Source organism: Sciurus carolinensis, chromosome 14 (assembly GCF_902686445.1).
Source record: "Sciurus carolinensis chromosome 14, mSciCar1.2, whole genome shotgun sequence".
In the NCBI taxonomy this organism is placed as follows: domain Eukaryota; kingdom Metazoa; phylum Chordata; class Mammalia; order Rodentia; family Sciuridae; genus Sciurus; species Sciurus carolinensis.
Window position 1 is genome coordinate 64,376,506 of NC_062226.1, and position 12,271 is coordinate 64,388,776.

At 39.1% G+C, this 12,271-nt stretch overlaps 1 protein-coding gene across 2 annotated transcripts in view; it reads left to right on the forward strand.

The window, feature by feature from the left end:
* Window positions 1–9,126: 9,126 nt before the first annotated feature.
* Plgrkt (plasminogen receptor with a C-terminal lysine) overlaps window positions 9,127–12,271 on the forward strand; it is a 53,716-nt gene continuing 50,571 nt past the window's right edge. Inside the window, exons 1-2 of one of the 2 annotated variants that reach the window (XM_047525285.1) lie at window positions 9,142–9,234; window positions 10,228–10,343. The gene's annotated coding sequence lies outside the window, so the exon portion shown is untranslated. Of the gene's footprint in view, window positions 9,235–10,227; window positions 10,344–12,271 lie in introns of both variants that reach the window. The other variant, XM_047525284.1, reaches the window with a different exon arrangement.

The window sequence follows — 12,271 nt, forward strand, 5'->3', positions numbered from 1 at the left end:
CCAGACACAGAAGATCATTCCATTTTTATGAAATTTCCAGCATAGGCAAATCTATGAAAACAGAAATTAGATTAGGGATTGCCAGGGCGTAGGGAAAGGGAAGAATGGGAAGTGACTGCTAATGAGTCTGTTTTCTTTCTTTTTGAGACAGAGTCTCACTAAATTGCTTAGGACCTCACTAAGTTGCTTAGCTGTCTTTGAACTTGTGATCCTCCTGCCTGAGCCTTCTCAAATCACTGGGATTATAGGCATGCACCACTTCCCAGGGCCTACTCTTGAGTTTTCTTTGGGGGGAAAACGTTACGGAATTAAGTAGTGGTGAATTTTACGGTATGTAAATTCTTCTTCAATTTAAAAATCTTTAGGTAGGAAAAATACAGGATCTGATGAGTTCTCTGCTGCTATGTAACACATTGCCACACAGTATCACTATTGAGGAATGCACGAAGTCCAAACAAGGCTCCTATAGAGTTCTGGGGTGATTTGCTGGTCCAGATTGTGCTCAGGCTACAGGCGTGTCCAAGAATTGGAGTGAAAAGTTAAAATTTGGAATTTAGGGAACCCCATTCCAGAATGGTTTAACATTAAAGAGCATCTAGCCTCAGTCCTACACTTTGCAACTACTTTAAATTCTTCACAGACTAAGGTTCTTGGCTAACTGGTTCTCAGATTAATGGCAGAAGTTTCACATTTCTGTGAAAGCACCTCACAGAAAACATCTCAAAGCCCTGCATTTTTTTTCTTTTTTGGTACCAGGAGTTGAACCCAGGGTTGCTTAACCAACGAGCCACCTCTCCAGCCCTTTTTAATGTTTTATTTAGAGACAGGGTTTCTCTGGCTTGCTTAGGGCCTTGCTAAATTGGCTGAGGATGGCTTTGAACTCTTTCCTGATCCTACTGCCTCAGTCTCCTGAGCTGCTGGGATTACAAGCACGCATCGCCACCCCCCCCCTTTTTTAAGGCAACGGTTTTTATTATCATACACATATTTCATAGAAAAAATGCTTCAAATATATCAGGAGACTCTGACAAGTAATGCAGTTTGTACACATCACTCTGTACACTGGGAGCAGGGCTCTCCCCCTGTTGGGGCATCAGCTGCACTTGTCTGATGCCCCTTTGTAGGCACATTCGTGGGCACACTTGGCATAGCCTGTGGTGCAGCAGGAGCAGTAGCGTTTCTTGCATAAGGTGCATCTGCTCTCTTTACATTTGCAGGAACCACCTCTGGCACAGGCACAGTTGGGGTCTATTTCAAATGGAAGTGAGTCAATGCCCAATAGGATGGGTGAACAGGCAGAGGTGCTGCTGGAGGGTGTGCTTTAAGTCCACTTTGAGTTTTCAAAATCAATATTTTTTTTTTGTGTGTGTAATCATACGTTTACATAGGGCAATGATGTTTATTTTTTTTCCCTTCCCCCCCACCCCTCCCACCCCTCTTTTCCCTCTATACAGTCCTTCTTTCCTTCATTCTTACCGCTCTCCTTATCCCTAACCCTAAACCTAACCCTAAACCTAATGCTAACCCCTCCCACCCCCCATTATATGTCCTCATCTGCTTATCAGCGAGATCATTCGTCCTTTAGTTTTTTGAGATTGGCTTATCTCACTTAGCATGATATTCTCCAATTTCGTCCATTTGCCTACAAATGCCATAATTTTATCATTCTTCATTGCGGAGTAATATTCCATTGTATAAATATGCCACAGTTTCTTTATCCATTCATCAACTGAAGGACATCTAGGTTGGTTCCACAATCTGGCTATGGTGAATTGAGCAGCAATGAACATTGATGTGGGTGTATCTCTGTAGTATGCTGATTTTAAGTCCTTTGGGTATAGGCCAAGGAGTGGGATAGCTGGGTCAAATGGTGTTTCCATTCCAAGCTTTCTGAGGAATCTCCACACTGCTTTCCAGAGTGGCTGCACTAATTTGCAACCCCACCAGCAATGTATGAGTGTTCCTTTTTCACCACATCCTCGCCAACACCTATTGTTGCTTGTATTCTTGATAATCGCCATTCTAATTGGGGTGAGATGAAATCTTAGGGTAGTTTTGATTTGCATTTCCCTTATTACTAGGGATGTTGAACATTTCTTCATATATCTGTTGATTACTTGTACATCTTCTTCTGTGAAGTGTCTGTTCATTTCCTTAGATCATTTGTTGATTGGATTATTTGTATTCTTCGTGTAGAGTTTTTTGAGTTCTTTATAGATTCTGGAAATTAGCGCTCTATCTGAAGTATGGTTGGCAAAGATATTCTCCCACTCTGTAGGCTCTCTCTTCACATTGCTGATAGTTTCCTTTGCTGAGAGAAAGCTTTTTAGTTTGAATCTATCCCAGTTGTTGATTCTTGCTTTTATTTCTTGTGCTATGGGAGTCCTGTTAAGGAAGTCTGATCCTAAGCCAACAAGTTGAAGATTTGGACCTACTTTTTCTTCTATAAGATGCAGGGTCTCTGGTCTGATTCTGAGGTCCTTGATCCATTTTGAGTTGAGTTTTGTGTAGGGTGAGAGATAGGGGTTTAATTTCATTCTGTTGCATATGGTTTTCCAGTTTTCCCAGCACCATTTGTTGAAGAGGCTATCTTTCCTCCATTACATATTTTTGGAACCTTTGTCTAGTATGAGAAAATTGTATTTATTTGGGTTTGTGTCCATGTCCTCTATTCTGTACCATTGATCTACCTGTCTATTTTGGTACCAATACCATGCCGTTTTTGTTACTATTGCTTTGTAGTAGAGTTGAAGATCTGGTATTGCAATACCCCCTGCTTCGCTCTTGCTACTGAGGATTGCTTTAGCTATTCTAGGTTTTTTATTCTTCCAGATGAATTTCATAATTGCTTGCTCTATTTCTGCAAGGTACATCATTGGGATTTTAATTGGAATTGCATTGAATCTGTATAGCACTTTTGGTAGTATAGCCATTTTGACGATATTAATTCTGCCTATCCAGGAACATGGGAGATCTTTCCATCTTCTAAGGCTTTCTTTAATTTCTTTCTTTAGTGTTCTGTAGTTCTCATTGTAGAGGTCTTTCACCTCTTTTGTGAGATTGATTCCCAAGTATTTTATTTTTTTCGATGCTATTGTGAATGGGGTAGTTTTCCTAATTTCTCTTTCTGAAGATTCATCACTTATGTATAAAAATGCATTGGATTTATGAGCATTGATCTTGTAACCTGCTACTTTGCTGAATTCACTTATGAGTTCTAAAAGTTTTCTGGTGGAATTTCCAGGTTCCTCTAAATGTATAATCATGTCATCAGCGAACAGGGATAGTTTGAGTTCTTCTTTTCCTATTCGTATCCCTTTAATTTCTTTGGTTTGTCTGATTGCTCTGGCTAGAGTCTTAAGGACGATGTTGAATAGAAGTGGTGAAAGAGGGCATCCCTGCCTTGTTCCAGTTTTTAGGGGGAACGCTTTCAGTTTTTCACCATTTAGAATGATATTAGCCATGGGCTTAGCGTAGATTGCCTTTATAATGTTAAGGAATGTTCCCACTACCCCAATTTTTTCTAGTGTTTTGAGCATGAAGGGGTGCTGTATTTTATCGAATGCTTTTTCTGCATCTATTGAAATAATCATGTGATTCTTAACTTTAAGTCTGTTGATATGGTGAATGACATTTATTGATTTCCGAATGTTGAACCAACCTTGCATCCCTGGGATAAAACCCACTTGATTGTGGTGCACTATCTTTTTAATATGTTTTTGTATGTGATTTGCTAAAATTTTGTTGAGAATTTTTGCGTCGATGTTCATTAAGGATATTGGTCTGAAATTTTCTTTTCTCGATGTGTCTCTGTCTGGTTTAGGTATCAGGGTGATATTGGCTTCATAGAACGAGTTTGGGAGGGTTCCCTCCTCTTCTATTTCATGGAATAGTTTGAGGAGTATTGGAATGAGCTCTTCTTTAAAGGTTTTGTAGAACTCGGCTGAGAACCCATCTGGTCCTGGACTTTTCTTTGTTGGTAGGCTTTTGATGACCTCTTCTATTTCATTGCTTGAAATTGGTTTATTTAAGTTGTGTATGTCCTCCTGGTTCAGTTTAGGTAATTCATATGTCTCTAGAAATTTGTTGATGTCTTCGAGGTTTTCTGTTTTGTTGGAGTATAGATTTTCGAAATAGCTTCTAATTATGTTTTGTATTTCACTCGTGTCTGTTGTGATGTTTCCTTGTTCATTCCGAATTTTAGTAATTTGAGTTTTCTCCCTCTTTCTCTTTGTTAGTGTGGCTAAGGGTTTATCAATTTTATTTATTTTTTCAAAGAACCAACTATTTATTTTGTTAATTTTTCCAATTGTTTCTTTTGTTTCAATTTCGTTGATTTCGGCTCTGATTTTAACTATTTCCTGTCTTCTACTACTTTTGGTATTGGTCTGCTCTTCTTTTTCTAGCACTTTGAGCTGTAGTGTTAAGTCGTTTATTTGTTGATTTCTACTTCTTTTTTTGAATGCACCCCATGAAATAAATCTTCCTCTAAGTACTGCTTTCATAGTGTCCCAGAGATTTTGATATGATGTGTCTTTGTTCTTGTTTACTTCTAAGAATTTTTTTATTTCCCTCCTGATGTCTTCTGTTATCCATTCATCATATAATAGTGTATTATTTAATCTCCAGGTATTGGAGAAGTTTCTGTTTTTTATTCTGTCATTTATTTCTAATTTCAATCCATTATGATCTGATAGAGTACAAGGTAGTATCTCTATCTTCTTGTATTTGCTAACAGTAGCTTTGTGGCATAAAATATGCTCTATTTTAGAGAAGGATCCATGTGCTGCTGAGAAGAAAGTGTATTCGTTCTTTGTTGGATGGTATATTCTATATATGTCCGTTAAGTCTAAATTGTTGATTGTGTTGTTGAGATCTATAGTTTCTTTATTCAATTTTTGTTTGGACGATCTATCCAGTGGTGAGAGAGGTGTGTTAAAATCGCCTAGTATTATTGTGTTGTGGTCTATTTGATTTCTGGAATTGAGAAGGATTTGTTTGACGTATGTGGATGAGCCAATGTTCGGGGCATAGATATTTATGATTGTTAAGTCTTGCTGATTTATGCTTCCCTTAAGCAGCATGTAATGTCCTTCTTTATCCCTTCTGACTAGTTTTGGTTTGAAGTCCACATTATCTGAAATGAGGATGGATACTCTAGCTTTTTTGCTGTGTCCGTGTGCATGGTATGTTTTTCCCCACCCTTTCACCTTTAGTCTATGGGTGTCTCTTTCTATGAGATGAGTCTCTTGCAGGCAGCATATTGTTGGATTTTTCTTTTTAATCCAATCTGCCAGTCTGTTTCTTTTGATTGATGAATTCAGGCCATTGACATTCAGGGTTATTATTGTGATATGATTTGTATTCCCAGTCAATTGACTCATATTTGTTTTTGACATGATTTGGTTTCTCCTTTATTTGGCTATTCCTTTAGGTTAGTTCCTCCTGTTGCTGATTTGCATCATTGTTTTTCATCTCTTCCTCATGGAATATTTTGCTGAGAATGTTCTGTAATGCTGGCTTTCTTTTTGTAAATTCCTTTAGCTTTTGTTTATCATGGAAGGATCTTATTTCATCGTCAAATTTGAAGGTAAGTTTTGCTGGGTATAAGATTCTTGGTTGGCATCCGTTTTCTTTCAGGGCTTGGTATATGTTGTTCCAGGCCCTTCTAGCTTTTAGGGTCTGGATTGAAAAATCTGCTGATATTCTTATTGGTTTCCCTCTGAATCAAAATCAATATTTTTTTAAAGAAAAAAAACCCCATACTTTTTAGAGGTAAAGAGAACTATTGGACAAATTTCACTGTCCTGGTGTAAGGAGTGTCCACTGAATTGAGGATTTTACATTGATTCTCTCTAATTTCATTTAATCCAGCATTTCTAATCAAAATACAACAAGCTACATATACATGAAGATGATTATTATAATGTTATTCACAATAAAAAATCAGAAATGTTCGAAATGGAAGTTGCTGTACACACACTTGATGAAAATCATATAGCTGTTAAAACTAGCAATATGAATGTTATATAATAACATGAAAATTCTCATGCTGTAATGCATGACACATACATTTGTATGTGTGTGAAAATATGCACACATATGTTCGCAAATTCATAAAACTGAATGTAATCTACGTATCAGTTAAAATTATGTCACTGGTATCAAAACATTTCCTTTAATCATTTTAGTCCAGATTTCATAAAATGTGTCCAGTATCTATACCAAGATTTTCCTCAGTTCCCTAGACATATTCTCACAATCATCTTTTTCACTTACATTTTAAAATTATGAACAATATCATATATGTAATATATTTATAATTGTGTATATAGTTTACAGTGTATCTATTGGATTTCCAATCAGGAATTGGAATTTTACTCAGTTGTCTCAACTAAGGACGTATCAATGAGGACAATATTTAAAAGGCTTGGGGTGGGTTAAGAGAGCCATCAAGCTGAAGCATCCAGAGCATCAGTGGGAAGCCTGTGACATGTTTAGGCTATAGAATAAGGACAGAACAGTGTCCAGAGTCTAGTAAGCTTGAACTATAGAAGAGGGAACACTTTTCAGGAACTGCAGTTGTGAAGGAACACAGCCAGAGAAAGAATTCCTTTCGCTCCTATGGAAGCCCCAAATGGAAATCAGCTGGGGAGAACCCAGATGATGCTTTCCTAAGAGGCCATCTTCTGTGGTCCACTAAGTACAAAGAGGGAGGAAAATGTATATAACGGAAGGCAGACAGAAGAGCCAGAGAGTCTGTGAACTTTGACATCCAGCATTATTCTTGCCCTTGGCTCAGATGAAGAGAAACTGATCCTCTACTCATAGAAATCATGTTGTCCTCATCCAAACTTCTGTAAGGCTTCTCAAAGCCCTCTTCTCACTTAGACCAGATATCAAATTACTTATTCCCCACCATCTCTCAGGTGATATCTGATCATTCTGACCTGCTTTTGGCAAGAATTCTTAAGTCAGTTTAGTAAGAATTCCCTCTATCATGTCTCCACTTAGTGCTTTTTAATCCACTGACTGCTTCTACCACCTTGCTTCTTAGCTATAAACCTTCACTTATTCTTACTATATTTGAAATTGAACCCAGTTCTCTACAGAGCTCCTTTCCCCTCCTATTTCAATAGTTACTGAATAAAAATTATTTTTATCCCTTTAACTACTGTCTGGCTCTGATTTTTTGTAAGTCCCATCAGCTACCATATTGCCTTGAGATGTGGTCAATTCAGGTATACTCTCATCTAAACACTAAATTACATTTGTCTTCACCAGTACTCTTTATGCAAGGTAGCAGAAGAAAAGAGGAGCAGGGAAGAAATAGTCAATTAACATTTTGTATGTGGAGCTATCATATAATTCCTGACTTTACAGCTTCTTGCTGAGCTAAAGTTGATAATCATAGCTTCCTATTCATTCACTCATGTTTTCCCTGCCCTCTGCCAGTTACTTGATAGATCAGAATGTTTAACCTGGAGTAGTGATATAACACTTCAACTTTTGCATAATTTGAAATTTAATTGGTTCCAACTTTATTGGCTTACTGCAGCAAACTAATGATCATTATTATTGCTCATGAGAGAATTAAGAGCTATCCAGTGAATCTCTGATTGTCACACATAGTTCTTGCTCTTCTTGCATACAAGAAAAATTGGGTACAACCCAATTTCCTTTTAGTAATTGGGATAAAGCATTTCAGTTTTATAACTATGATGAACCAAAATTACCAGAGGGCAGTTTCAACTTCCAATTTAGTAGAACCATGTCTGGGTTCTCCAATGGAAGCATTTCTTTCTTTTGAATTACGACTTTGAAACATGATAAACCCAAGGTCAGAGAAATGGTGTGCCAATATTTTCTTGTTTTCCCTCTAGGCATTGTATCTAGGAGCCTGACTACCATAGATTTCATCAACCTGAATTCCTTGTCTTCTGACTGCCGTGTGGATCTAGCCAATGGAGGACGCCAGCAGGATATCAGAACATGGGAGGACAGAGACGTGGGCCTTCTTTCTTCACTTTGTTTCCACTTTGAACTGAGGTCCCAGCAGTGGCTACAACTATAGAATCTCATCCTGCCTTGCCAAAGGTTGGCATTGACTGCTTTCCTCTATAAATAATATGGCTTCTATTGGGTAATTTCTCCTATAGTTGCAACTTCAAATCTCACCTGGTTATAGTAACTGACCTCTCTTCCTGTCCTTTCAGACTTATTAGTAACAGTTCTCATTGTTGCTGGTTACTACTGTTTATTAAATCCTATATGCCAGACACTTTAAGTGTCTAAATATATTATCTCATTTAGTCCTTACAGCTTAATTAATTAGATGTTTTTAATCTTATTGTAGATAGAGGCGATAATGTGACAGGGTGACAGTGACAGAGCTGGACATTGGATCTAGGTGTGTTTATGGCAGTCTGTGCAGTCAAGCACTATTCCATGCTCTCAAATGTTACTTCCTACTTCATGGATCAGTTTTAATGTCTCCTCATGGTTTTGCTCCTGGCAACACACTCCTGCTCCCACATCTGGGAGTGGGGATGTCATTGCAATTTTCCCATTCAGCCATTGAACAAATATTGTTTGACAGCTAAGGAATACTGAAGGCTGGACCTTCCTCAAGGCCAGAGACGGATGAAATCCATGCTATTTTCCCTAGCCATTTGGTAACAGAAGATAACTCCTCAAATATTCTCTCAAGGAAGTTGAGAAACTTGGTTTACTCAAGCTGGAAATTGCTGGTCGGAATGAAAAAATGAGTATTTCTCAGAGCACAGGGGATGAACATGGCTCTATTCAAAAAAGAACAAGTAATTCTGATCTTTTGTTCTTTTGTTTCCCGTCTTACCCTTTTGCTACTTTAATGTTGGCAGCTTTACAGCGGAGGAAACTGAGGCATTTATTTGAGATTTCCATTCTATTTCTTCTGAATTGCTTCACAAACTACTGTTGAGTTGTTATGGTTTTGAATTTGCCTCTTTGACCTGCCTGTTCCACTTCTACTCCCGCCTCGACCGGACGGATACTCCAGGGTTCTGTTAGGAACGCGGGCCCTTTAAGGAAGCCAAGGGCCTCACTGATTGGCTGGAGCTCGTAACAACTGTCATGGCCAGCCAATCCCGAGGCGCTGCGGAGCAGGGCGGTCCCAGCCGCGATACAAGGGAGCCCTGGCCTGCAGGCCTCTGCAGCCGTCTCCTGGTCCGTGCGCCCCGTTACCCATTGCCGGTGAGTGAGCGCCTGCCGCGGGAGTGTGGGGAGGGAGGGTCGGCCGGCGCTGCTCCCGGCCCGGACTGGAGAGGCTGCTCTCCTCGTGAGCTGGGCCCACTCTTGGCTCTCCCACTGCCCCTAGAGCTGATAGGTATTGCCAAACACATTTCAGAAAAACTGGTTCTGTTCACATTGACTTGAGATCTCTTTGTATGGTTACAATGGAATTGGGACAAGTTAGCGAAGGAAATCAGCCTACCACTTGATGGGGATGTCTAAATTACAGCAATTTTTTTTTCCAAAGATCGAGAATGGAGACAATTACAGAAAGCCTCCTGTCACCGGGTTGAAATTTGCAGGTGGGAATGGCCTAGTTTGGATCACAAACATCTATTGAAAATGATTGTGATTTTGCGACCAGTCATAAATTCAGGCATTGTGTTTTTTGATCAGGAAATAAATGCAGATATTTGGATGTTAGAAGTCATGGAATTCATAGTCTCTCCCTGAAAATCAGATTTGGATTTCCAGGGGTGACCACAGAAAGACTGTCTGGAATTTGTAATTCTCCTCCTTCAAAATACACCTTCCCTCAGTAATCTATAGGATAGCCAAGATAGGGCTAGAGCATTACAGACTCTTCCAAGGACTCATAAGTAATTAAAGGAAAAATGAAGGCAGAAGGGACCCAAGTCAATTTTCTTAGCCCTCTGAGACACACTGGTGTCACAAGTTGTAAAAGTAGTAACACATTTGTAATCCATGATAAAGTGTTGGATTTTTTTAGACTTACCTTATACAAATCAGTGAAATCAGTTATTCCTATTGCAAGATCACACTTTCTTTTTTTCTGATTAGTATTTTTGTAAGTGGAAGAAAGAAAGTTGAGAATATTCTGAACACTCCCAGATTTTGGAAAATGGATTTGTTACCAGTAGGGAAGGAGAGGAGGTTAAAATACTAAATCCATTGAGGGTAAAGTTTACAAGGTGTGGCACACGTGTTTTTCAGGTGTGGACTCCAGAAGGAAAGCTTTTTTTTTCTGCCCAGCTTCCACCTTTAACCCTTCTACCTGGGAGTGTCCCAGACTATAAGCTCAGTCCCAAGAGAGCAAGGCCCAGAAAGAGGTAAATCTAAATCCTAACTTTCTAAAGTGTCTCTCTTCTCTAGATAATTGACATGAGGACTGTCCTTCTTCAGGGGAGATCCCACCCCCCTTACAAACAGAAGCATTCTAAGGGACACAGAACTGTGACATACAGAATGTATGCATGGAAACTAGTGGACAAACGTTTTCTTTATGTTTGCAGCAGATGTAAAAATTCAACCATTCTGTATTATGTGCAGAAGAAAAAATAATAAGGGATGGCAATGACTTGAGCCTAAGTTCTTCTTGTACTGCATCATCTGCTTCGTGCAAACATTTGTGGGAAGTAGACACCATGGAGACTGTCAAGATGGATAATCTATTGCTCAGGCCTTTTAGGCAAGTTCTGCTGGTCTGCTGTCTGGTCTGTATGTGGGGTGCTAAAACTTAGAGAAAGAAGAGAATTGCTAGATCTCCTTACCCTCGCTGGGTGGCCTCTATCTTTGGCCACAGGTTGTTGGAGTGGGACAGAGGGAGAGAAAAACCTTATGACTACCAGGTCTTTTCTGCACCCTGCCTCTTCTCTCTTGCCCAATTTTAATGCTGATTCTGGCTCAGCGGTCCCTATAATTCTAGGTTGTGTTCCTTGGTCAGAACACAGGGAAGCCACTGAAGTCTGGCTTGTAGCTCCCACTCACCTGGAGCACCATTGGCAGGGGTAACTCATTCTGCCTGACATTAAATACTGACCCCCTCCCATCATCTCCTAAGTTAGCGAGAACCCAAGATTTCCTGATGTGGAAGGATATGGAAAATAGGAGCTTTCTGGGCCTCCACAGGATACCTATGAATCCTAGATATAAAGCATTAAGTCTGGCCATCCTGACAGAAGTTCCACCACACTATGCAATAACCTATTAGAAAGAAATTATATCAGCAACATTGTTGAGGAAGGTAGAGAAGTCGTAACTTTCTCTGGGTTTTGCCATGTTTTAAATGTAAAATCAAGAACTAAGTGTCTTCTCTTACTGAATGGGTAAAGAACAAAATTTGGAATTCTGAACCACCTAGAATTGACAGCCCATTTAAGTACTTCTCAAGTAAGATTTTATGATAGAGGATAGAGATGATCTCTGACCTCCACGATAGTTTGACTTGGGATTTTTGACTTTATGATGGTGCAAATGCAATATGTATTCAGGAGAAGCCATATTTCAAATTTTGAACTTCAGTCTTTTCCTGAGCTACCATATACAACAACCATTCTATTTTTCACTTTCGGTATAGTGTTTAATCAATTACATGAGATATCCAGCACTTTGTAAAATAAGCTTTGAGTTAGATGATTTTGCCCAACTGCAGGTTAATGTAAGTGTTTTGAGTATGGTTAAGGTAGTTTAGGCTAAGTTATGACGTTGGATAGGTTAGCGATATTAAATGCATTATTGACAATGATAGTTTCAACTTATGATGAGTTCATTGGGATGAAACCTCCTCCATTGTAAGTGGAGGAGCAAGTACACAACGTCAAATGAATGGAATTGGAGAATATCCTGCTAAGTGAAATAAGCCAATCCCAAAAAATCAAAGACCAAATGTTTTCCCTGAAAAGTGGATGATGATATATAATGGGGGTGGGGTGGGTGAGGAGTGAGAGAAGAATAGAGGAACTTTAGATTACATAGCAAGAAATGAGATGGGGGGTACAAAAATGGTGGAATGAGACAGACATCATTACCCTAGGCCATGTATGATTACAAGAATGGTATGAATCTACATTGTGCACAACCACAGAAACAAAATGATGTACCCCATTTGTGTACAATGAATCAAAATGCAGTCTGTAAAAATAAAAAAAAAATAATTCAAAAATCACACAAAAAAGTGCATTCCCGAGAATATTTAAACATAGGTATGTTTTCCGTCCTTTGGGAACTTCAGTACTAACTTGGAGAGGACAAAGGAGAA